We start from the raw sequence: 22,537 nt of genomic DNA, 5'->3' as shown, positions 1-22,537 counted from the left end.
GTCCCTACAGAGTTCCTGCCCAGTCTGCCCTCCCTCTGCCATAGCCCCCAGTTGAGTGGCTGTGGCTATATTAGCACTCTGTCCTGGCTCTCTGCACTGTGCAGCGGGCTTGGTCTTTATTCCCCCAGGGCCCTGCTCACAGCTAAGACTGTTGCTGTTCGTGGGCTCCATCCCGCCAGCATCTTGCACCTCTGCAGATCCTACCAGTGTCCCTGGTTATATGATCCTGTTCTGCTGTTTTACTGTTTTTTTTTTTTCCTGAGGCTTTGTCTTTATTTTAGTTGTATTTCTCCTTTGGTCCTGGGAAAGCATCTGCGTAGCTTCCATTTATTCCATCCCCCATTTTCACATTTTCTAAGCCTATCTTGTGTGCATCTGGGTTGCACAGAACTCTCTGGTGCCCCTGTACCCTGAAGGTCCCGTGGGTAACTGGATCGCATGGTTCCTTTGGGGACCTGGCTCTATTTATATGTTATGGGCTGCTGGGTCGTTCAGGCCTCTCTGGTACTTCAGCACTCCACAGGTCCCGCTGGTAACTAGATGGCACAGTCCCTGCTGGTTTGCACAGGCCTCTCTGGTGCCCCCTCACCCTGCATTTTCCGTGGGCAGGCAGCTGGTTCACACCAGTCTGTCTCGGGCTTTGGCTTCCTACCACTGTTGTGGGCTGCTGGGTTGCCCCAGCACCCTTCAGGCCCATGAGCATGTGGATTGCACCAGTCCCTCTTGGGCTCCGGCTTCCTACTGTACTTGTGAGCTGCTGGACCACCCAGGCCTCTGTGGAGCCCCAGGTCTTGCCACTGGTGGGTGGGAAGTGCTACTGCCCCATGGGGCTCAACTTCTGCTCAGCTTTTGTTGTAGTTGATGGGGATGTGTCTCAGTTGCTGGTCTGTGCTTCTGTTGCCTGGAGATGGATGTCTGCTTTTCAGCCTCTGTTGCTAGGGGTATATCTGGCCTCTGATCAGTCTGATACTGTGGGGGATGGAGCTGGGTTCTCAGCTGTCCACAGCTTTTGCAATGGGCACCTTGGGAACTCCACTATTGTGCATTGGTCTGTGTTGACACAGTGTCCAATTTTGCCCGGTGTACTGGTGGGCTCAGGTTGCTGGGCCCTAGCTATTCCCACTGTCTTCTTTCAGGGAAGACCTGGGATCTTCCAAAATGGAGGGACCTCTCCGTGGCACAGGGAGAAGTGTTCTGAAGAGCCACTTACCATGGTAGCTGGCTGCTCTTGTCCACAGCACAGGAAATTTCTGCTCCAAGGTTCTGCACTGCTTGGGCTTGGTCATCCACCTTTATGTCCACTCACACTCTCTCACATACTCACCCTCCCTCCGGTCCTGTCTGCCTCCATCTTCCTCACCCCAATCTTCATTTTTATTTTTCATGCTTATGTTCTCCTTTCTCTCTCTCTCTCTCTCTCTCTCTCTCTCTCTCTCTCTCTCTTTTTTTTTTCTTCTTAAATCAGTTCCTTTAGCATTTCTTGAAGAGCTTGTTTAGTGGTAATAAATACCTTTAACTTTTTTTTTGTCTTGGAAGCTCTTTATTTCAGCTTTAATTTTGAATGATAGCTTGCTGCATAAAGTAGTCTTTGTTTTAGATCATTGCTTTTTATTATTTTATATACTTTATGCTATTCTTTTCTGGCTAATAGTATTTCTGTTGAGAAATCATATGACAGCCGTATGGGAGCTTTCTTGTAGGTAACTAACTTTCTCTCTCTTACCCCTTACAATACTCTGTCTTTAAAATTTTTCATTTAATTATTATGTGTCTTGGTATGGGTCTCTTTAGGTTGATCTTAATTGAAACTGTGTTCTTTCTGAAGTTGTGTGATTTATTCCCCACAAGGTAAGGGAAAGTTTTTTGTCAATATTTTTTCAAACAGTTTCTCTATCCCTTGTTCACTTTTGTCTCCTTGTACCCCTATAATGTTGATGTTCTTTCATAATTCCCTTAAACTCCCCTCATGCTTTTCAAGTGTTTTTTTTTTTTCTGCTTTAATTTAATGGTTTTTTTTCAACCTTGTCTTCCAAATCACTGATTTGATCATCTTCATGATGTCTTCTTTATTTATTTTTAGTTTAAATGTTTTATTTTTTAATTAATTTATTTTTGTTACTGATGTTTCTCCCTTTTTCCCCATTGACACCCTCATTCAAATTATGTCAAACCCCTCAGCGCTGTTGTCTATGTCAATCGGTTACACTTTTTATCTCTTTCCTGCCCCGCACCACCCTATCCTGAGATTTGTCAGGCTGTATCCTACTTCTATATCTCTGGGTCAATTTTGTTCATCAGTTTATTTTGTTCATTATCTTCCACAAATAAGTGAGATCATGTGATATTTGTCTTTCTTTGATTAGCTTATTTTGCTTAGCATAATACTCTCCAGGTCCCTCTATGTCATCTCAAAAGATAAGAGATCTTTCTTTCCTACAGCTACATAGTATTCCATTGTGTATATATACCACAGCTTTTTTACCCACTCCTCTATTGATGGGCACTTGGGCTATTTCCAGATCTTAGCAATTGTAAATAGTGCTACTATGAACATATATTCTTTCTGATTAATGTTTCAGGCTTCTTACGATATATTCCTAGGAGTAGAATCAGTGGGTCAATGGTAGATCAATTTTTAACTTTTTGAGGAAACACTGCATTGTTTTCCACAGTGGCTGCACCAGTCTGCATTCCCACCAGCTATGTACTAGAGATCCTTTTTCTTCATACCCTCGCCAGCACTTGTTTGATGATTTGTTGATTGCAGCCATTCTGATAGGTGTGAGGTAATACCTCATGGTTATATTAATTTGTATCTCTCTTAAGGTTAGTGATATTGAGCATTGTTTTCATGTTTCTTGGCCATTTGTATGTCCTGTTTGGAGAGGTGTCTATTTAGGTCTTCTGCCCATTTAATTGGATTCTTTGTCTTCCTTTTGTAGATTTGTATAAGTACTCTATATGTTTTGGAAATTAACCCCTTATCTGATGTATCATTGGCAATTATGCTCTCCTAAATAGTGGGTTCCCTTTCCATTTTGATGGTTGTTTCTTTTGCTGTGCAGAAGCTTTTAAGTTTGATGTAGTCCTATTTTACAACTTTTTTCCTTTGTTTCTTTTGTCTTAAGCATTGTATCAGTGAAAATTCTCTTGAGTGTGGTATCTGAAGTTTTGTTGCGTACATTTTGTTGCCTAGAATTTTTAAGGATTCATAAGTCTTTTACCCATTTTAATTTCATTCTTTTGTATGGTGTAAGCTGGTGGTCTATGTTCATGTTTTTGCATGTAGCTGTCCAAATTTCCCAATATCATTTACTAAAGAAGCTGTCTGTACTCCATTGTATGCTTTTTCCACTTTTGTCAAATATTAATTGAATATAATTTCTTGGGTCAATTTCTGGGCTCTCTGTTCTGATCTATTGATCTATATGCCTGTTATTGTACCAGGCTGTTTTTTTTTATTTTTTTAATTTTTTTATTATAGTGGCTTCGCAGTATAACCTGATATCTGGTATTGTAATCTCTCCTACTTTGTTCTTCTTTTTCCACATTGCTGTGGCTGTTCAGGGCCTTTTTTTGTTCTCACATTGCTGAGTGTTTTATCAGAAATGGATGCTGGGTTTTGTCAAATAATTTTTCAGCATCTATTGATATGTTCATATAGTTATATTATTTCATTTTGTTTATGTTGTGAATCTTGTTAATTGATTTGAGAATATTGTACCCACCTTGAATTCATGGGATAAATCCCACTTGGTCATGGTGAAAAAATTTTATAATATATTGCTGGATCAGATTTGCTAATATTTTGTTAAGGATTTTGGAATTAAATTTTATCATGGATATTGACCTGTAGTTTTCTTTCATTGTAGTGTCTGTATTTGGTTTTGGAATTAGAATTATGCTGGCCTCAGAAAAAGAGTTAGAAAGTCTTCCTTCTTCTTGAATTTTTAAAAAATAGTTTGAGGAGAATGGGTGTTAGTTCTTTGAATGTTCAGTAAAACTTCCCTCTGAAACCAACCAGGCCTCGGCTTTTATTTGCTAAGAGTTTCTTGATTACATCTTCAATTTCTGTAGTTGTTACTGGTCTGTTCAAGTTTTTTATCTTTTCCCAATTCAGTTTGGGAGACTGTGTGTTTCTAGAAATTTGTCCACTTCACTTTCATTGTCCAATTTTTTGGCATATAATAGTTCATAGTAGATTAAAACAATCCTTTGTATTTCTGTGGTGTCAGTTGTTACTTCTCTTTCATTTCGGATTTTGTTTATTTGGGTCCTCTGTATTTATTTCTTGATTAGTCTGGCTAAGGGTCCGTCAATCTTGTTTATCTTTCAAAAAATCAGATCTTTGTTTGTTTGATCTTTTGAATTTTTTTTTTTTTAATCTCTGTCATCTATTTCTGCTCTGACCTTTACTGTTTCTTTCTTTTTTCTTGCTCTGGGGTTTTCTTTTTTCACTTTCTAGTTCTTTAATTTGTAGGGCTAGAAAGTCAATTTGAAAATTTTCTTGTTTCTTGTGGTAGGCCTATTGTGCTATGAAGTTCCCTCTGAGCACTGCTTTTACTGTATCCCATAGGTTTTTTGTTGTTGTGTGTTCATTTTCTTTGGTTTCCAGGAAGGTTTTGATTTCTTTCTTGGTCTCATTGGTAACCCATTCATTGTTAATAACATGCTATTTAGCCTTCATATGTTTTAATGTGTTTGCTGTCATTGATTTCTAGTTTCATGCCATTGTGATCTGAGAAGATGCTTGATATGATTTCAATTTTTGTGAACTTGTGGAAAGTTAGTTTGTGTTCTAACATGTGGTCTATGATTTTTTCTCCTTGTTTTTCTTAATTTGTTTTTGTTACAGATATTTCTCCTTTTTCCTCCATTGACACCCTTCTCCCCATCCCTCCCCCCGCCCCATCCCCAGCTTTGTTGTTTATATCGATTGTTCATGCATACATACATATATGTTCTGTGGTTTATCTCTTCCCCCACAATCCCCCTCCTCTGAGGCTTGTCAGTCTGTACCCTACCTCTATGTCTGTGGGTCAATTTAGTTAATCAGTTTGTTTAGTTCATTATGTTCCACAAATAAATGAGGTCATGTGATATTTGTCTTTCTCTTCTTGGCTTGTTTCACTTAGCATAATACTCTCCAGGTTTTTCCATGCTATGTCAAAGGATAAGAGATATCTCTTTCTTACAGCTGCATAATGTTCCATTGTGCATATGTACCACAACTTTTTTATCCACTCATCTACTGATGGACACTTGGGTTGTTTCCAGATCTTAACTATTGTAAATAGTGCTGCTATGAACATAGGGGTACATATATTCTTTCTGTTTGGTGTTTCAAACAGAAGTGGGATCACTAGAAGTGGGATCACTGGGTCAAACGACAATTCAATTTTTGACTTTTGAGGTAACACCATAATGTGTTTTACAGTGGCTGCACCAGTGTGCATTCCCACATGTGATTTATTTTTGAGAATGTCCCATGTTATCTTGAGAAGAATATGAATTCTGCAGTTTTGGAATACAATCTCTGTTGATATCTATTAAATACATTTACTCTAGTGCATCATTTAGTCTCTGTTTACTTGTTAATTTTTTGCCTAGACGATCTATCCAGTGATGTCAGCATGGTGTTGAAGTCCCCTGTATAACTGTATTGTTGTTGATTTCTCCCTGTAAGGCCTCCAGAAGTTTTAAAATCTATTTTGGTGCTCCTGTGTTGGGTGCATATATGTTTACCAAAGTTTTATCCTGCTTTTGCATAGATCCTTTCAATATTATGTAGTGACCTCCTTTGTCTACAGTTATGGTATTAATTTTAAAGTCTATTTTTTTACATTTGAATGTTGCTACCCCAGCTTTGTTTCCTTTTCATTTGCTTAAAAAAATTTTCCCCATCTCTTCACTTTTAACCTATATGAGTCTTTTGTTTTGTGGTTGGTGTCTTGTAAACAACATATATTTGAGTCATGTTTCCTTATTTAGTAAGTAATCTGTGTTTTTTGATCAGAGCCTTTAATCCATCTACATTTAATGTTATTCTTGATATGTACTTATTTATTGCCATTTTTTGGTTATTATTTTTCTCTTCCTATTTCTTCTGCTTTTTACAGCAGTCCTTTTAAAATTTCTTGTAGTGCTGGTTTTGTGCTAATATATTACCTTAACTTTTTTTTTTTTTTTTTTTTTCCTTTGGCCTGGAAAGCTCTTTATTTCACCTTTTATTTTGAATGATAGCCTTTCTGGAGAAAGTAGTCCTGGATTCAGATCCTTGTTTTTCATAACCTTAATTACTTCATGCCATTCTCTTCTGGACTATAGTGTTTTCTGTTGAGAAGTCATTTGATAGCCTTTTGGGGGTTCCTTTGTAGCTAATCTGTTGCTTATCAGTTGCTGGCTTTAAGATTCTCTCTTTGTCTTTAATTTTTAGCATTTCAATTATGATGTGTCTTGGTGTGGGCCTCTTTGGGTTCTTCTTACTTAGGGTTCTCTGTTGTTTCTTAAACTTGAATGCCTTTTTTCTTCACCAAGTTAGGGAAGTTTTCTGTCACTATTTCTTTAAATATAGACTGTAACCCTGATTCATTTTCTTCTTCTTCTGGCACTCCTATGATGCTGATGTTGTTATATTTTATATTGTCCCACAGTTCTTTTAGGGTGTCTTCCTGTTTTTTAATTTTTGTTGTTGTTGTTGTTTTCTGATTGGGTAATTTTTTTCTACCCTGTCTTCTAATTCACTATTTCAATCTTTGTCCTCTTCTACTCTGCTGGTTATTTCTTTCAATGAGTCCTTTATTTCTGCTGTGTCATTTCTAATTGGTTGTTTTTCAGTGTTTCTGTATGTTTACTCATGCTGTTGAATTCTTTACTCTTGCTGTTGAACTTCCTCATAATTATTGCTCTGAACTCTACCTCTGATCTCTTCCCTAATTCTATTTCATTTATCTCTTCTCCTGTAGAATACTCTTCTTCTTTCATTTGGGTTTTGTTTCTTTGTTTCACAATTTTGGCTGTCTCAGTGGATTTTGGAACCACTAGTTTTGGCTCCTTTTACTGGGTTTGGATGATTGTGGGAAGACCCATGTTAAACACTATTGTCAAATCTTACTTTCTGGGATAGATTGGCAAGCCAAGGAATGGTTCTGTTATTCTCTAGCTTTTGACTGGAGACTATTAGTCTCAGTTACTTGATGAGCTTCGATTTGTAACCCACAGCTGAATAAAATATTCCTCAGGTGTAAGAGGATTTTTAGTGGGTGGAGCACCTGCTTGCCATGACTCTAGTTGTTAATAAGCCTCATTTTGCATTTTCTGGCCTGGCCTAGTGGTGTTGAATTCCTGAATGAGGGGTCATTGGTTCTCCCTGGGGCTCAGGGAATAGAATTTTTGAGTAAGATGGCTACTGTCCTATGAGGGAGTGATTTGGCACAAAACTTTTGGTGTCTTCCCATTCAGCTCTCTCCTGAGCCTGGAACCCTGGACTCTACACACAGTTTTAGTCCAGTCTGCTCTTCCTTTGCCAGAGTCCAAGGTGAGTGTCTGTAGCTGATTTTGTGCTTTTTATCATTTACCTTTGGACAGAGTGGGATGGAGGGAAGAAGGGGGAGAGAGAGAGAGAAAGAGAGAGAGAGAGGAAAGAGAGAGAGAGAAACATTGATGTGAGAGAGAAACATTGACTTATTGCCTCTCACATGATCCGACCAGGGCCAGAGACTGATCTGCAACCAAGGTACATGCACTTGACCAGAATAGAACCTGCGACTCTATGTTTCATAGGCCAATGCTCCTACTGCTGTGCCAAACTGTCCAGGGCTAATTTGGTGGGTATTTTTGTTTGTTTGTTTGTTTTGTTTTACCTCACCCAAGGACATTTTTTGCATTTATCTTCAGATAGAGTGGGAGGGAGAGAGGGAGTAATAGAGAGAGGAAAAGATCAATGTGAGAGAGACACATTGACTGGTTGCCACCCGCATGATCCCAACCAGGGCTGGGGGAAAACTGAAACTGATGTACAGCCCTAAGCAGAAACTGAACTCGGGTCTCTCTGGTTCATGGCCTGATGCTCACAGTGCTGAACCAAACTGGCTAGGGCTGATTTGGTGCTTTTCAAAACTCCCACTTGCTCTACAGGCACCACTCACAGATAATACAGACTTCTGCTGCTGTCCATGGGCTACCAACCTGCCCTCTAATGCTGCAGTTTCTACCAGTTTTGGTTTGGTGTCCTCTTTCTCTCGCTGGTTATATGGGTTTTCTCAAGTTGCTTTTCCATTGGTTTTTCCTGATGATTTGTCTTTATTTTAATTGTAATTCCAGGTTGGTCCTGGAAGACAGTCTGTGTAGCTTCCATTCACTCTGTTACCAATTTTCCTCTTCTCAAGCCTGCTTTTAATTACTTCCACTGTATGTAATATAGTATTCTTCACTTCTGACTGGTTCCTATTCAAATTTCTGTGTTCATGCTGATGTTCTTTCACTAAGTTTTTTGTAGTTCTCCTTCAGTTTCTTGTAGTTATCACTGAGTTCTTTGAGCATCCTTATAAAAATTACTGTAAACTCTATGTCTATAAATTGCTTTCCTCCATCCAATTTAGGTCTTTTTATGGAGGCTTATAATTTTTTTGTATTTGTGGGTTGTTTCTTTGTTTTTCAATTTTATTTGTTTCTTTGTGTTCATTTCTGTGTATCATTCATTCCTGCGATGATTCCCAGTGTTCATGGGGTGTTTTTTTGTCATGAATATTTTGTGTAACCCAGTTGTATGGTCTCCTTTTACTTCTAAATTTGATAATCTAAAAATGTCACTATAAAAATATTTTCTCTTTTTTTAATTTAATTAATTAATTTGTTTTGTTACAGATGTTTTGTCTTTCCCCCCACTGACCCTGCCCACCCTGCCCCCAGTTTTGTTATCTATGTCCATTGTTCATGCATACATGCATATAAGTTCTGTGGTTTATCTTGCCCCAACCACCCCCTCTTCAGGGGATTGTCATTCTGTACCCCACTTCCACATCTCTGTGACTACCCCATTGCTTAGACTGTTATGTTCATTATATTTCACAAATAAGTGAGATCATATGACACTTGTCTTTCTCTGTTTGGCTTCTTTCACTTAAGATAATACTTTCCAGGTTCCTCCAGATCATCTCAAAAGATAAGAATCTTCCTTTCTTACAGCTGCATAGTACTCCATTGTGTATATGTACCACTGCTTTTTATCAATTTGTCTACTGATGGACATTTGGGCGGTTTCCAGATCTTAGCTATTGTAAATAGTGCTGCTACAATCATGGGCGTACCTATATTATTTCTGATTGGTGTTTCAGGCTTCTTAGGGTATATTCCTAGAAGTGGGATCACTGGGTCAAATGGAAGTTCAATTTTTAATTATTTGAGGTAACACCATATTGTTTTCCATAGTGGCTGCACCAGTCTGCATTCCCACCAGCAGTGCACTAGAGTCCCATTTTCTCCACACCCTCATCACCACCTGTTGTTTGATGATTTGTTGATGGTGGCCATTCTGACAGGTGTAAGGTTATACCACATTGTTGTTTTAATTTGCATCTCTCTGATGATTAATGATGTTGAGCATTTCTTCATATGTCTCTTAGCCATTTGTATGTCTTATTTGGAGAAGTGTCTATTTAGTTCCTCTGCCCATTTTTAACTTGGGTTTTGTGTCTTTCTTTTCTTGAGTTGTATGAGCACTCTATATATATTGAAAATTAACCCCTTATCTGATATACTATTGGCAATTATACTCTCCCATACAGTGAGTGGCCTTTCCATTTTGGTGGTTGTATCTTTGGCTGTGCAGAAGCTTTTGAGTTTGATGTAGTCCCATGTGTTCATTTTCTCCTTTGTTTCTAATGCCTTAGGTGATGTATTAGTAAAAGTTCTGCTGTGTATGATGTCTGAAAATTTGTTGCCTACATTTTCTTCTAGGATTTTTATGAATTCATGAGTCACATTTAAGTCTTATATCCATTTTGAGTTTATTCTTGTGTAGGACGTAAGTTGACGGTCTAGTTTTATTATTTTGCATGTAGCTGTCCAATTTTCCCAACACCATTTATTAAAGAGGCTGTCTTTACTGCACTGTATGCTCTTGCCACCTTCAACAAATATTAATTGAGCATGTTGTCTTGGGTCCATTTCTGGGTTCCCTCCTCTTTCCTATTGAGCTATCTGCCTTTTTTTTTTTTTGTGCCAGTGTCAGGCTGTTTTAAATACAGTGGCTCTGTATTATAACCTAAAATCTAGTAATGTGATCCCTCCAACTATGTTCTTCTTTTTCAAGATTGCTGTGGATATTTGGAGTCTTTTTTGGTTCCATATAAACTCTTGAAGTATTTGTTCTAGTTCTGTGAAGTACGTTGTTGGTATTTTGATGGGGATTACATTGAATCTATAGATTGCTTTGGGTAGTATGGATATTTTAATGACATTAATTCTTCCAATCCAAGAACAAGGTATGTGCTTCCACTTTTTTATATCTTCCTCTATTTTTGTTTTCAATGATCTGTAGTTTTCTGTGAATAGATCCTTTATTTATTTGGTTAAGTTTATTCCTAGGTATGTTAATATTTTGCTGCGATGGCAAATAGGATTGTTTTTTTTTAGTTTCTCTTTCTGTGAGTTCATCATTGGTATATGAGAATGTCGTCATTTTCTTGATGTTAATTTTGTATCCTACTACTTTGCAAAATTGATTGATAAAGTTTAGTAAATATTTGATGGAGTCTTTGGGGTTTTCTACGTATAGTATCATGTCATCTGCAAATAATGTCAGTTTCGCTTCTTCCTTTTCAAATTGGATCTCTTTTATTTTTTCTTCCTGGATCATTGCACTGGCTAAGACTTCTAATACTATGTTAAAGAAGAGTGGTAAAAGCGGGCATCCTTGTCTGGTTCCTGTTCTTAAGGGAAATGCTTTTAGTTTTTCCCCATTGAGTATAATGTTTGCTGTAGGTCTTTCATATATGGTCTTCATTTTGTGGAGATATGATCCCTTTATTCCCATATTGCTAAGCATTTTTATCAGAAATGGGTACTACATTAAGTCAAATGCTTTTTCAGAATCTATTGATATGATCATAAAATTTTTATCTTTCATTTTGTTTATGTGGTGTATCACATTTATTGATTTGCGAATATTGTACCAGCCTTGCATCCCTGGGATGAATCCCACTTGGTCATGCTGAATAATTATTTTGATGTATTGCTGGATTCAATTTACTAGAATTTTGTTCAGGATTTTGGCTTCTATATTTATCAGAAATATTGGCCTGCACAATATGCTCAATTAATATTTTACAAAGGTGGCAAGAGCATAGAGTGGAGTAAGGACAGCCTCTTTAATAAATAGTGTTGAGAGAATTTAACAGCTACATACCAAAAAAAATGAAACTAGACCATCAACTTACACCTTACACAAGAATAAACTCAAAATGGATAAAAGAATAAAATGTGAATCATGAATCCATAAAAATTCTATAAGAAACTATAGGCAACAAAATTTCAGACATCATACTCAGCAGAATTTTCACTGATACATCACCTAAGGCAACAGAAACAAAGGAGAAAATGAACACATGGGACTATATCAAAGTTTAAAGCTTCTGCACAGTGACGTGGAAGTGGGGTACAGACTGACAATCCTCTAAAGAGGGGGGTAGTGGGGGAGAGATAAACCACAGAACTTATATGCATGTATGCATGAACATCAAACATGAACAAGAAAGCTGGGGACAGGGCAGGGAGGGAGAGGGAGGGAGGAATCAGTGGGGGAAAAAGGAGAAACATCTGTAAAAAAAATAAATTAATTAAAAAAAAATAAATATTGGCCTGCAGTTTTCTTTCTTTGTAGTGTTTTTGTCTGATTTTGGAATTAGAATTATGCTGGCCTAATAAAATGAATTTGGAAGTCATCCTTTGTCTTGAAATTTTTGAAATAGTTTGAGGAGAATGGGTATTAGTTCTTCTTTGAATGTTTGGTAAAATTCCCCCATGAAGCCGTCTGGACCTGGCTTTTTGTTTGCTGAGAAAGTCTTGATTACATCTTCAATTTCTTTTGTCATTATTGGTCTATTCAAGTTTTTTTATTTTTTTTTTTGTGGTTCAGTTTTGGAAGACTGTGTTTTTCAAAATTTGTCCATTTTGCTTTGATTGTCGAAGTTGTTGCCATATAATTGTTCATAATATTTGTTAACGATCCTTTGTATTTCTGTTTGTCAGTTATTGTTTCTCCTCCTTCATTTCTGATTTTGTGCATTTGGGTTCTCTCTCTTTGTTTCTTGGTGAGTTTAGCTAAGGGTCCATCAATCTTTTTTATCTTTTCAAAAAACCAGCTCTTTTTTTACATTGATCTTTTGAATCTTTTTCGTGGTCTCCATGTTATTTATTTCTGCTTTTTTTTTAAATTAATTTATTTTTTATTAATTAATTTTTTTACAGATGTTTCTCCTTTCCCCCCCACTGATTCCCCCCTCCCCCTCCCTCCCTGCCCTTTTCCCAGTTTGTTGTCCATGTTCACTGTTCATGCATACATGCATGTAAGTTCTGTGATTTATCTCTTCCCTCCCCCCACCTCCCCCTCTTCTGAGAGTTGTGAGTCTGTACCCCACTTCCACGTCTCTGGGACTACCGCATTCCTCAGACTATTATGTTCATTATATTCCACAAATAAATGAGACCATATGAAACTTGTCTTTCTCTGCTTGGCTTGTTTCACTTAGGATGATACCTTCCAGGTCCCTCCATGTAGTCTCAAAGGATAAGAGGTTTTCTTTCTTACAGCTGCGTAGTACTCCATTGTATATATGTACCACAGCTCTTTTATCCATTCGTCTACGGATGGACACTTGGGCTGTTTCCAGATCATAGCTATTGTAAATACTGCTGCTACAAACATGGGGGTAGATGTATTCTTTCCGGTTGGTGTTTCAGGATTCTTAGGGTATATTCGTAGAAGTGGGATCACTGGGTCAAATGGAAGTTCAATTTTTAAGTATTTGAGGTAACATCATATTGTTTTCCATAGTGGCTGCACCAGTCTGCATTCCGACCAGCAGTGTAATAGCGTCCCCTTTTCTCCACACCCTCGCCAACACTTGTTGTTTGATGATTTATTGATGACGGCCATTCTGACAAGTGTGAGGTGATACCTCATTGTTGTTTTAATTTGCATCTCTCTGATGATTAATGATGATGAGCATTTCTTCATATGTTTCTTAGCCATTTGTATGTCCTGTTTAGAGAGGTGTCTATTCAGTTCCTCTGCCCATTTTTTAATTGAATTCTTTGTCTTCCTTTTGTGGAGTTGTATGAGCACTCTATATGTATTGGAAATTAACCCTTTGTCTGATATATCATTGGCAATTATGCTCTCCCATACAGTGGGTAGCCTTTCCGTTTTGATGATTGTATCTTTCGCTGTGCAGAAGCTTTTGAGTTTGATGTAGTCCCATGTGTTCATTTTCTCCTTTGTTTCTATTGCCTTAAGTGATGTGTCAGTAAAAATTCTGCTGCGTATGATGTCTGAAATTTTGTTGCCTACAGTCTCTTCTAGGAGTTTTATGGATTCATGAGTTACATTTAAGTCTTTTATCCATTTTGAGTTTATTCTGGTGTAGGGTGTAAGTTGATGGTTTAGTTTCATTTTTCTGCAAGTAGCTGTCCAATTTTCCCAGCACCATTTATTAAAGAGGCTGTCCTTACTCCACTGTATGCTCTTGCCACCTTTGTCAAATATTAATTGAGCATATTGCCTTGGGTCCATTTCTGGGTTCTCTGTTCTGTTCCACTCGTCTATATGCCTGTTCTTGTGCCAGTACCAGGCTGTTTTGATTACAGTGGCTTTGTAGTATAACCTGAAGTCTGGTATTGTGATCCCTCCAACTTTGTTCTTCCTTTTCAAGATTGCTGTGGCTATTCGAGGCCTTTTTTGGTTTCATATGAACCTTTGAAATAATTGTTCTAATTCTGTGAAGTATGCCGTTGGTATTTTGATGGGGATTGCTTTGAATCTATAGATTGCTTTGGGTAATATGGACATTTTAATGATGTTAATTCTGCTTTGATCTTTACTATTTTCTTCCTTCTACAAGCTCTGGGGTTATCTTTTATTTGCTTTCTAGTTCTTTAAGTTGTGAGGTTAGATAGTCTATCAGAAATTTTTCTTGCTTCTTGAGGTAGGCCTGTAGTGCTATGAACTTTTGTCTCAGAACTGCTTTCTCTGCATCTCATAGATTTTGTGTTGTTGTGTGTTCATTTTCATTGGTTTCCAGGAAGTTTTTTATTTCTACCTGATCTCCATGGTATCTCTTTCATTGTTCTATAACATGCTATTTAGCCTTAATGTTTTCAAATGTCTTTGCATGTTCCTGTTGCAATTGATTTCTAGGTTCACGCTATTGTGATCTAAGAAGATGCTTGATATGATTTCAATCTTTTTGAACTTGTGGAGACTTAGTTTGTGCTCTTACATGTGGTCTGTTTTTGAGAATGTCTCATGTGCTCTTGTGAAGAATGTGAATTCTGTCATTTTTTGGTGTAATTTCCTGTAGATATTTATGAAATTCATTTGATCTAGCACTTCATTTGAAGTCTTTGTTTCCTTGTTAATTTTTTGTTAGATGATCTATCCAGTGATGTCAGTGGGGAGTTGAAGTACCCTGCTCTGATTGTATTGCTGTTTACTTTTCCTTTGAAGTACTCCAGAATATTTTTAATATATGATGATGCTCCTATATTGGGTGCATATATGTTTACCAAGGTTATATCTTCCTGTTGGATAGATCATTTCAATATTATGTAGTGGACTCCTTTGTGTCTAGTTATGGCCTTCATTTTCAAATCTACTTTATCAGATATGAGTATTGCTACCCCAGCTTTTTTTGCTTCTGTTTGCTTGAAATATTTTTTTTATTCCTTCACGTTCAACCTATATGAGTCTTTTGTTGTGAGGTGAGTCTCTTTAAACAACATATATGTGACTCATGCTTTTTATCCAGTCAACTACTTTGTGTCTATTTATTGGAGCTTTCAAACCATTCCCATTTAAGGTGATAAATGATATGTACTTATTTATTGCCATTTTTGTTTAGTGTGTTTATATTTTCCTTCCACTAATTACAGCAGTCCTTTTATCATATCTTTCAGTGCTGGTTTGGTGTTAATATATTTCCATAGCCTTTTTTATTTTGTCTCGGAAGCTCTTTATTTGACCTTCTATTTTGAATGATATCCTTGCTGGATAGAGTAGTCTTGGATTCAGATTCTTGTTTTATGACCTTGATTATGCCACTCCCTTCTGGCCTGTAATGTTTCTGTTGAGAAGTCAAGGGAGAGCATTATGGGGTTTCTTTTGCAGGTAACCTGTTGCTTATCTCTTGCTGCCTTTAGGATTCTCTCTTTGTCTTTAATTTTTGGAATTTTAATTACTATGTTCTTGGTGTGGGCCTGTTTGGGTTGTTCTTACTTGGGGCTCTCTGTGCTTCTTGAACTTGAATGCCTTCTTCCTTGACCAAGTTAGGAAAGTTTTCTGTAACTATTTCTTCAAATATTTTCTCTAACCCTTGCCCATTTTCTTCCTCCTTAGAAACTCCTATGATTCAAATGTTATTTTTCCAGTTGTCCCACAGTTCTCTTAAGCTGTCTTCCTGTTTTTTAATTGTTCTTTTCCTTTGGTTTTCAGATTTGTTGATTTTCTTCTACCGTGTCTCCCAATTCATTGATCCAGTCCTCAGCTTCCTCTACTCTGCTGGTTAGTTCTTCCAATGTGTTCTTAATTTCTGCTATGTTATTCTTCATTTCCACTTGGTTGGTTTTCACTGTTTCTATATCTTTACTCATGGTGCTGATGTCCTTAGTTATGCTGTTGAGCTTCCTCAAGATCATGGCTTTGAACTCTACCTCTGATAATTTGCTTTGCTACATTTCATTGATCTCATCTTTGATAGAGTTCTCTTGTTCTTTCATTTGGGATTTGTTTCTTTGTTTCACTATTTTGGCTATCTCAGTGTGTGTTGGAGCCTGCCCAATTTTTCCTGTAGGTGTTGGTGTTCTGCTGTTTGTGGCTCACTCTACTGAGTTTAGATTAGGCCTGGGTGGGCTCACATTGAACACCACTGTGAAGTCTTACTTTCCTGGGTAGATTTGCAAGCCCAGGATAGGTTGAGTTATTCTCTAGCTTTTTCCTGGAGGCTAGTAGTTTCAGTTACTCAGTGCCTTGGAATGTAACCCTGGTGTTCTACATAAGAATATTTCCAGAGGGCGAAAAAAATGCCAGTTGTTAATAAGCCTCAGTTTGCAATTCTTTGCCTCACCTCGAAAGGGCTGAATCTTTGAAGGTGGGGGCTCCTGCTTTCCCCACACCTTGGGGAAGGAGCACCCTCGCCCCTGTCCTATGTGGTTGCCACTCAGCAAAAACTCTGAGTGCCCTTCACATCCTGGTTGTCCTCACAGAGTTCCAGCCCAGTCTGCCCTTCCTCTGCTATATTCCCCAGGTGAGTGGCTGTGGTTATTTTAGCGCTCTTTCCTGGCTCCCTGCGCTGTTGAGCAGGCTTGGTCTCAATTCCCCAAGGGTGCTGCTCACAGCTAAGACTGCTGCTGTTCATGGGCTCCCAGCCTGCCGCCCTCTTGTGCCTGTGCAGATCCTACCAGTGTCCCTGGTTATATGGTTCTGTCCTGCTGCTTTTCTGTTGCTTTTTTTCTGAGGATTTGTCTTTATTTTAGTTGTAATTTTTGTTTTGTCCTTGGGGATCATCTGTGTAGCTTCTATTCACTCCGCCTCCTTTTTTTACATCCTCTAAGCCTATCTTGTGCACTGCTCTGTTGCACAGGCCTCTCTGGGGCCCCACACCCTGCAGATCTTATGGATAACTGGATTACACAGTCAATTTTGGGGCCCAGATCTATTCCTATGTTGTGGGATGCTGGGTCGCACAGGCCTCTGGTGCTTCAGCATCCTGCAGGTCTCATGGGTGACTGGAGGGCACAGGCTCTGCTGCATTGCACACATCCCATGGGTGGGCAGCTGGATCATACCAGTCTCTCTCGGTCTCAGGCTTCCCATGGCTCTTGTGAGCTGATGGACTGCACAGGCTACTGTGGATCCCCAGGTCTCGCCACTCAGGGTTTGGGAATGCTGCTGCCCCATGGGGTTTAACTCCTGCTCAGCTCTTGTTGTAGTTTTTGGGGATGGGTCTCAGTTTCTGGTCTGTGCTTCTGTTGCCTGGGAATGAATGTCTGATCCCCAGACTTTGTTGCTTGGGGTATATCCGAACTCTGGGCTGCTACTATGTGGGATGGTCCTGGGCTCCCGGCTGTACACAGCTTCTGCAACCAGCACCTTGACAGCTCCACTACTGTGCACAGGTCTGTGTTGACACAGAGTGTCCACTGCTCTGATGGTGCCATTTGTGCTGGGGGACTCAGGTTGCTGGGCCCTAGCTGCTCTCACTGCCTCCTCTCAGGGAACACCCAGATATTTCCAAAATGGTGGGACTTCCCTGCGGCTCAGGGAGAAGGGCCCTGAAGAGCTGCTTACCGTAGTAGCCTGCTGATCCAGTCCACAACACAGGAACCTTCTGCTCTGCATCTCTGCACTACAAGAGTTTGGTCGTCCACCTTCACATCCACTCATACTCTCTCACACACTAGCTCACTCTCTCACACACTCACCCTCCCTCTGGTCCTGCCAGCTGCCATCTTCTCTCTAGGAGTGTCTGTTTTTGAGTTGTTTTGGCTTATCTGTTGTAATTGGGTCTTGACATTTGTGTCCTGTTCTTGTGTGATATTTCCCTTCAGACTGTGTAACTGCGAGCTCTACCCAACCACATTGAACAAGGTTTTCTACAGGTGCTGACAAGAAACAAAACAAGACAAAACAGAAAACAAACAAAAACATTAATATAATCTATTAACATAAAAAAACAAAACAAAACAAAAAACAAAGAATTAAGAAAGAAAAAGGACCAAAATAATGAATGAAAATTAAACTATAAATAATAACAATAATAATGAAATAAAAATAAAAGTATACTAAAAGTGAAAAGGGAAAGAAAAACAATTTTGAAAGGAAATAAGGGAGAGAAAAGATAACAGTAAAGCATAGAAAAAGAAAATGGTAAAAGGGAAAAGAAAAATGGAAAAAAAAAAGAAAATGTAAAAAGTGGTGAAAGAAAAAGTGAAAAAATATAAAATAGAATACAAAATAGAAAGTAGGCAAATACAAACAGAGAAAGTCAAGTTTCATATGATCTCACTTATTTGTGGAATATAATGAACATTAACAGTCTGAGGAGGGGGGTAGTCCCAGAGATGCGGAAGTGGGATACAGACTGACAATCCCCTAAATAGGGGCGTGGTGGGGAATAGATAAACCACAGAACTTATATGCATGTATGCATGAACAGTGGACATGGACAACAAACTGGGGACAGGGCAGGGAGGGGGGAGGGGGGAATCAGTGGGAGGAAAAGGAGAAACATCTGTAACAAAAATTAATTAATAAAAAATAAATTAACTTTTAAAAAAAGAAAGTATGCAAATAAGAGATATAAAAGTAACAGAGACAAAAGAGGAAAGAAAGCCCCAATAATACCAAAGCAACAAAAAGTAAATAAAATAATTTTTTAAAAAGCTAAAAAATCAAACCAAATGAAGTGCATCTCAGCAGATTTTAGTGCTGCTATGGTTTTTGGATCCTGCTCTTATGTACTCTGAAAGTAACAACTTTATATGCTGATTTCAGACCTTCTGGGAGGTATTTTTATGCTAGCCAATGTCAGAAGCTGTCCATGTTTTGCTCTCCACACTTTGCTCAAAGATTCATCAGATCCACAGCTTGTGTCTGGCTCCACTGTTTTTGGCTGCCTATGAGAGGGGCCAAGCTGAGTTTTCTTGAATCACAGGGCCTTAAGACAGGTCACCAAACTTTCAGGCTTCATGGATGATGGTGGATATGTACCTCTTTTTGTCCCTGACCTAGGCCAGGTGGAATCCTTCAGCAGGCCAGTGGGGTCTGCTGGAAGCCAGGAGTTTTTATCAGCTCTCTCATGAGAGGGAGGTGCCAACCAGGTTCCCAGGAATGTCCATGCCCCAAGCCAGCCACTGATGATTTATGAGACTTCTGCCTTCTCAGCATGAGCTGAGATGCATGGTAGCATATGCTGGATTCTAGTGGGGTGGGAGATTTGTATAATGGGGGTTGGGTATTTGCCTTTCCCCAGGCTTCTGCTATTGGGATGAGCTTTTGCCTCTCAGGAAATATGGCTACTGCAATATTGGGATGACTCAGTACAGGTAGTACAGCAGCAGCCCTCCCTGTGGCTCTCTCCATCTTTTTCCACCTCTGTCATTTCTCAAGCAACTCTAGTCAGCACCACCCTTCCTCTACTGAAACCTGGAATGAATGTCTGAGAATGAAAATCCTGTCCACCAGACCTTTAAAAGTTGTTTTTTTCTTTGGGTGGTTCAGGTGTCTGGCTGCTAGAACCTTAGTGCTGGTTGCTGCATGGGTGGCTGTTACTGGCTTTGGCTGGGGTGCCCTACCTCTCTTGTCCCACCCCTCCTGAGAGCTAGGCCATCACCTTTCATGATCCTAATGTTCCTACCAGTCTTGAGGTGATTTGTTCTCCTTGTTTACAAATCTCTTCAGCCAGCCTTCAGCTGGCATTTCAGGGTAAATATTTCCCAATTTAGTTCAGTTTCAGTTCAATTCTGAAAGGCGATGGGAAAATGACCCACCACCCTCTTTCAATCTCCTCACCATTTTTATTCTTTATGTCTATGTTCCTCTCTCTCTATTTCTTCTTAAAGCAGTTCCTTTAGCATTTCTTGCAATGCTGGTTCAGTGGTAATGAACTCCTTTAGTCTTCTTTTGTGTGGGAAGCTCTTTATATTGCCTTCAATTTTAAATGATAGTCTTACTGGGTAGGGTAGTTTTGGTTGCAGATTCTGCTTTTCACTACTTTGAACACCTCATTCCAGTTTCTTCAGGCCTGAAGTTTTGTTGTTGTTGAGAAATAAGCTGACACTTTTATGGGAACTCCTTTGTAGGTAACTAACTGTCTCATTCTTGCTGTTGTTAAAATTCTCTCTTTGTCTTTAACATTTGCCATTTTAATTATTGTAGTCTTTGTGGGGGCTCTTTGAGTTCTTCTCGATTGTTATTCTTTGTTATTTCTGTTATTGCTTGGTTATTTTTCTTCACCACGTTAGGGACATTTTCAGTCACTACTTTTTCAAATAGATACTTTGACCCCTGCTCACTTTCTTCTTCTGGTACCACTATGATTTGAATGTTACATTTCATATTGTCCCAAAGTTTGCTTAAGCTATCCTTATGCTTTTTATCTCTTTTTGCTGCTCTAAATGTGTATTTTTTCTACCTTGTCTTCAAGATTACTGATTTGATCCTCCAGTTCATCTAACTTGCTTATTATTTCTTCTAGTATGTCCTAGATATCATTCTTCATTTTCAATTTGTTACTTATGTTTTTTCTGGGTGCATTTTCATGTTCTTGTAGTTCTCATTAATTTCCTTGACCATTACTTTGAACTCTATATCTGATAATTTGCTTGCCCCTATTTTATTTGGCTATTTTTCTGAAGATTACCCCTGTTCTTTTATTTGGGGTCTGTTTATTTTCTCCCCATTGTGGCTGCCTCTCTGTGTTTTTGTCTATGTATTAGATAGAACTGCTCTGAATCCTAGGTTTGTGGGGCAGTCCTATGTAGGCAGTGTCCAGTGGTGCAGTATTTTTGGTCTTCTGAGCTGGGTGCTCTAGGAATGTCCCTTGTGAGGGTTATGTGTGCTCTCCTTTTGTAACTCGGTCTTGATTGTTGCTGGCGCTTTCATAGGTGGGCTAGAGTCTCAGGCTGATTGACTGTGAGGTTCATACCTGACCAAGGTATGTAATCTTCTGTGCTGGGGGAAGATCTTATAGTACTGAGGCTCTCTGCAGCCTCTAACTGTAAGCCACCCCACCTCTATCCTGAGTTATCACTTAATGAGGAGAAATTAGTCCCTCTAGTTTCAAAGACAAGCCCCCCACCTAGTTTCTGTCAGATTCTCCAGCCCCATTTCTCCATAGTGGGGTTTGCTTCAGGTTTAAGTTGGGCACAGAAAGTCATCTCCTCTGCAGGAGCAAGTTCAGTTTGGCTCAGCTAAATCCTGGGCTCAGGGGGATTGAGCAAAAGATTTTCTGATGAGAATAATGTCAGCCCATCCTGAAAGAGAAGGGGCCAAGCATTTTCTCCCATTCCCGTACAATAGACTCTAAGGGTGTCACAAATTGAATTTCCCCACTCTGAGCTGCTCTCCCTTACCTCACAGAACAGTATCCGGCAGACGTACCCAGGACTTGGCAGTGTTGATCCAAAGTGTCTTCCATTGGGGGTGGTGTCTGCAACCTGTAGGAGTGGGGCAGAAACTTCCTTTCTTTCCCAGAGCAGCACATGTTGAACTCACAGTAGAGCTTGGATCCACTTCCTTGCAAAGCTGCTCCAGAGCCCAGCACTCACCTGTCTTGCTCCTGAACAGAAGCCTCCCCAGGAGACACAGTTTGTAAAATCCAGCTTTGTGTGGCTCTCTAGCACCACCATGCCACCAAACCAAGCAAAGGGAGGTAAGTAAATTAGCCTGTTTTGCACTCCAATCTCTCCATGCAGCTGGTCTCAGCTGGGCAGGGCCAAAAGTTAGTTTTGCTAAGGTTTCTCACCTAGCAGGAGCTGAAAGTGCAGTTCCTGCAAACCATCAAACCCAGCAATATGGGTCAAAAATCCCAGTCCTGTGCTATTTCCCTGTGCTCCTAACCCAACTCAACAAGGCAGGCCAAGCAGTTCCATAGGTGGGGAAAGGCTGACCATGTGCTCAACATGGGAAAGACTGTTTCTCCCCACCAAGCCACACAGCTTAATCGCTGACTGGGTTTCTGTCCATAGCCTTTCCTGAGAACTGAGAACCCCTCAAAGTCACTGCTTGGTGTAGCCACAGATGCCTCCACAAACAGTGAGTATAGCAATGTGGCCTCTCCAGCAGCTGGAGTCTGGAGCAAACTCTCCTGACTGGTGCTGTGGGAGTACTTCTTACTTGGGATGGTGAAATCTGAGTCTCCCAGGTGGACAAAATTTTCACTGGTTTCTACCACCCAATGCAATGTGAGCTCCTCCTCCTCTCTCTGTTCTACTGGTTTGAGGATCTAAGCATGGGGTTGAAACCTCATGGTCCAAGGGGGAGGGAATTTTGCAGCCATAATATCCCTCCAGCTTCTCAGTTGTTCCTATGTGCAACAGCTATCCCTATTTAAATCTCCACTATTCTTACCAGTCCCTGTGTGGTTTCTTCTCAATCCTTGGTTATTGTATTTTAGTTCAGCTAGACTTCAGTTGGTTGTTCAGGTTGATTGTTTTGTAATTTAACTGTAAATCAAGTTTGCGGCCAAGAACAGGCAAGTGCTGGGCTGTGTGGCTAAACCTCAAGGGTGCAAATCTAATCTCCTTTGTGAGTTGGCCTGTG

Source organism: Molossus molossus, unplaced genomic scaffold, assembly GCF_014108415.1.
Source record: "Molossus molossus isolate mMolMol1 unplaced genomic scaffold, mMolMol1.p scaffold_m16_p_7, whole genome shotgun sequence".
In the NCBI taxonomy this organism is placed as follows: domain Eukaryota; kingdom Metazoa; phylum Chordata; class Mammalia; order Chiroptera; family Molossidae; genus Molossus; species Molossus molossus.
The sequence above is the reverse complement of the archived record's forward strand: the minus strand, read 5'-3'. Positions refer to the sequence as shown.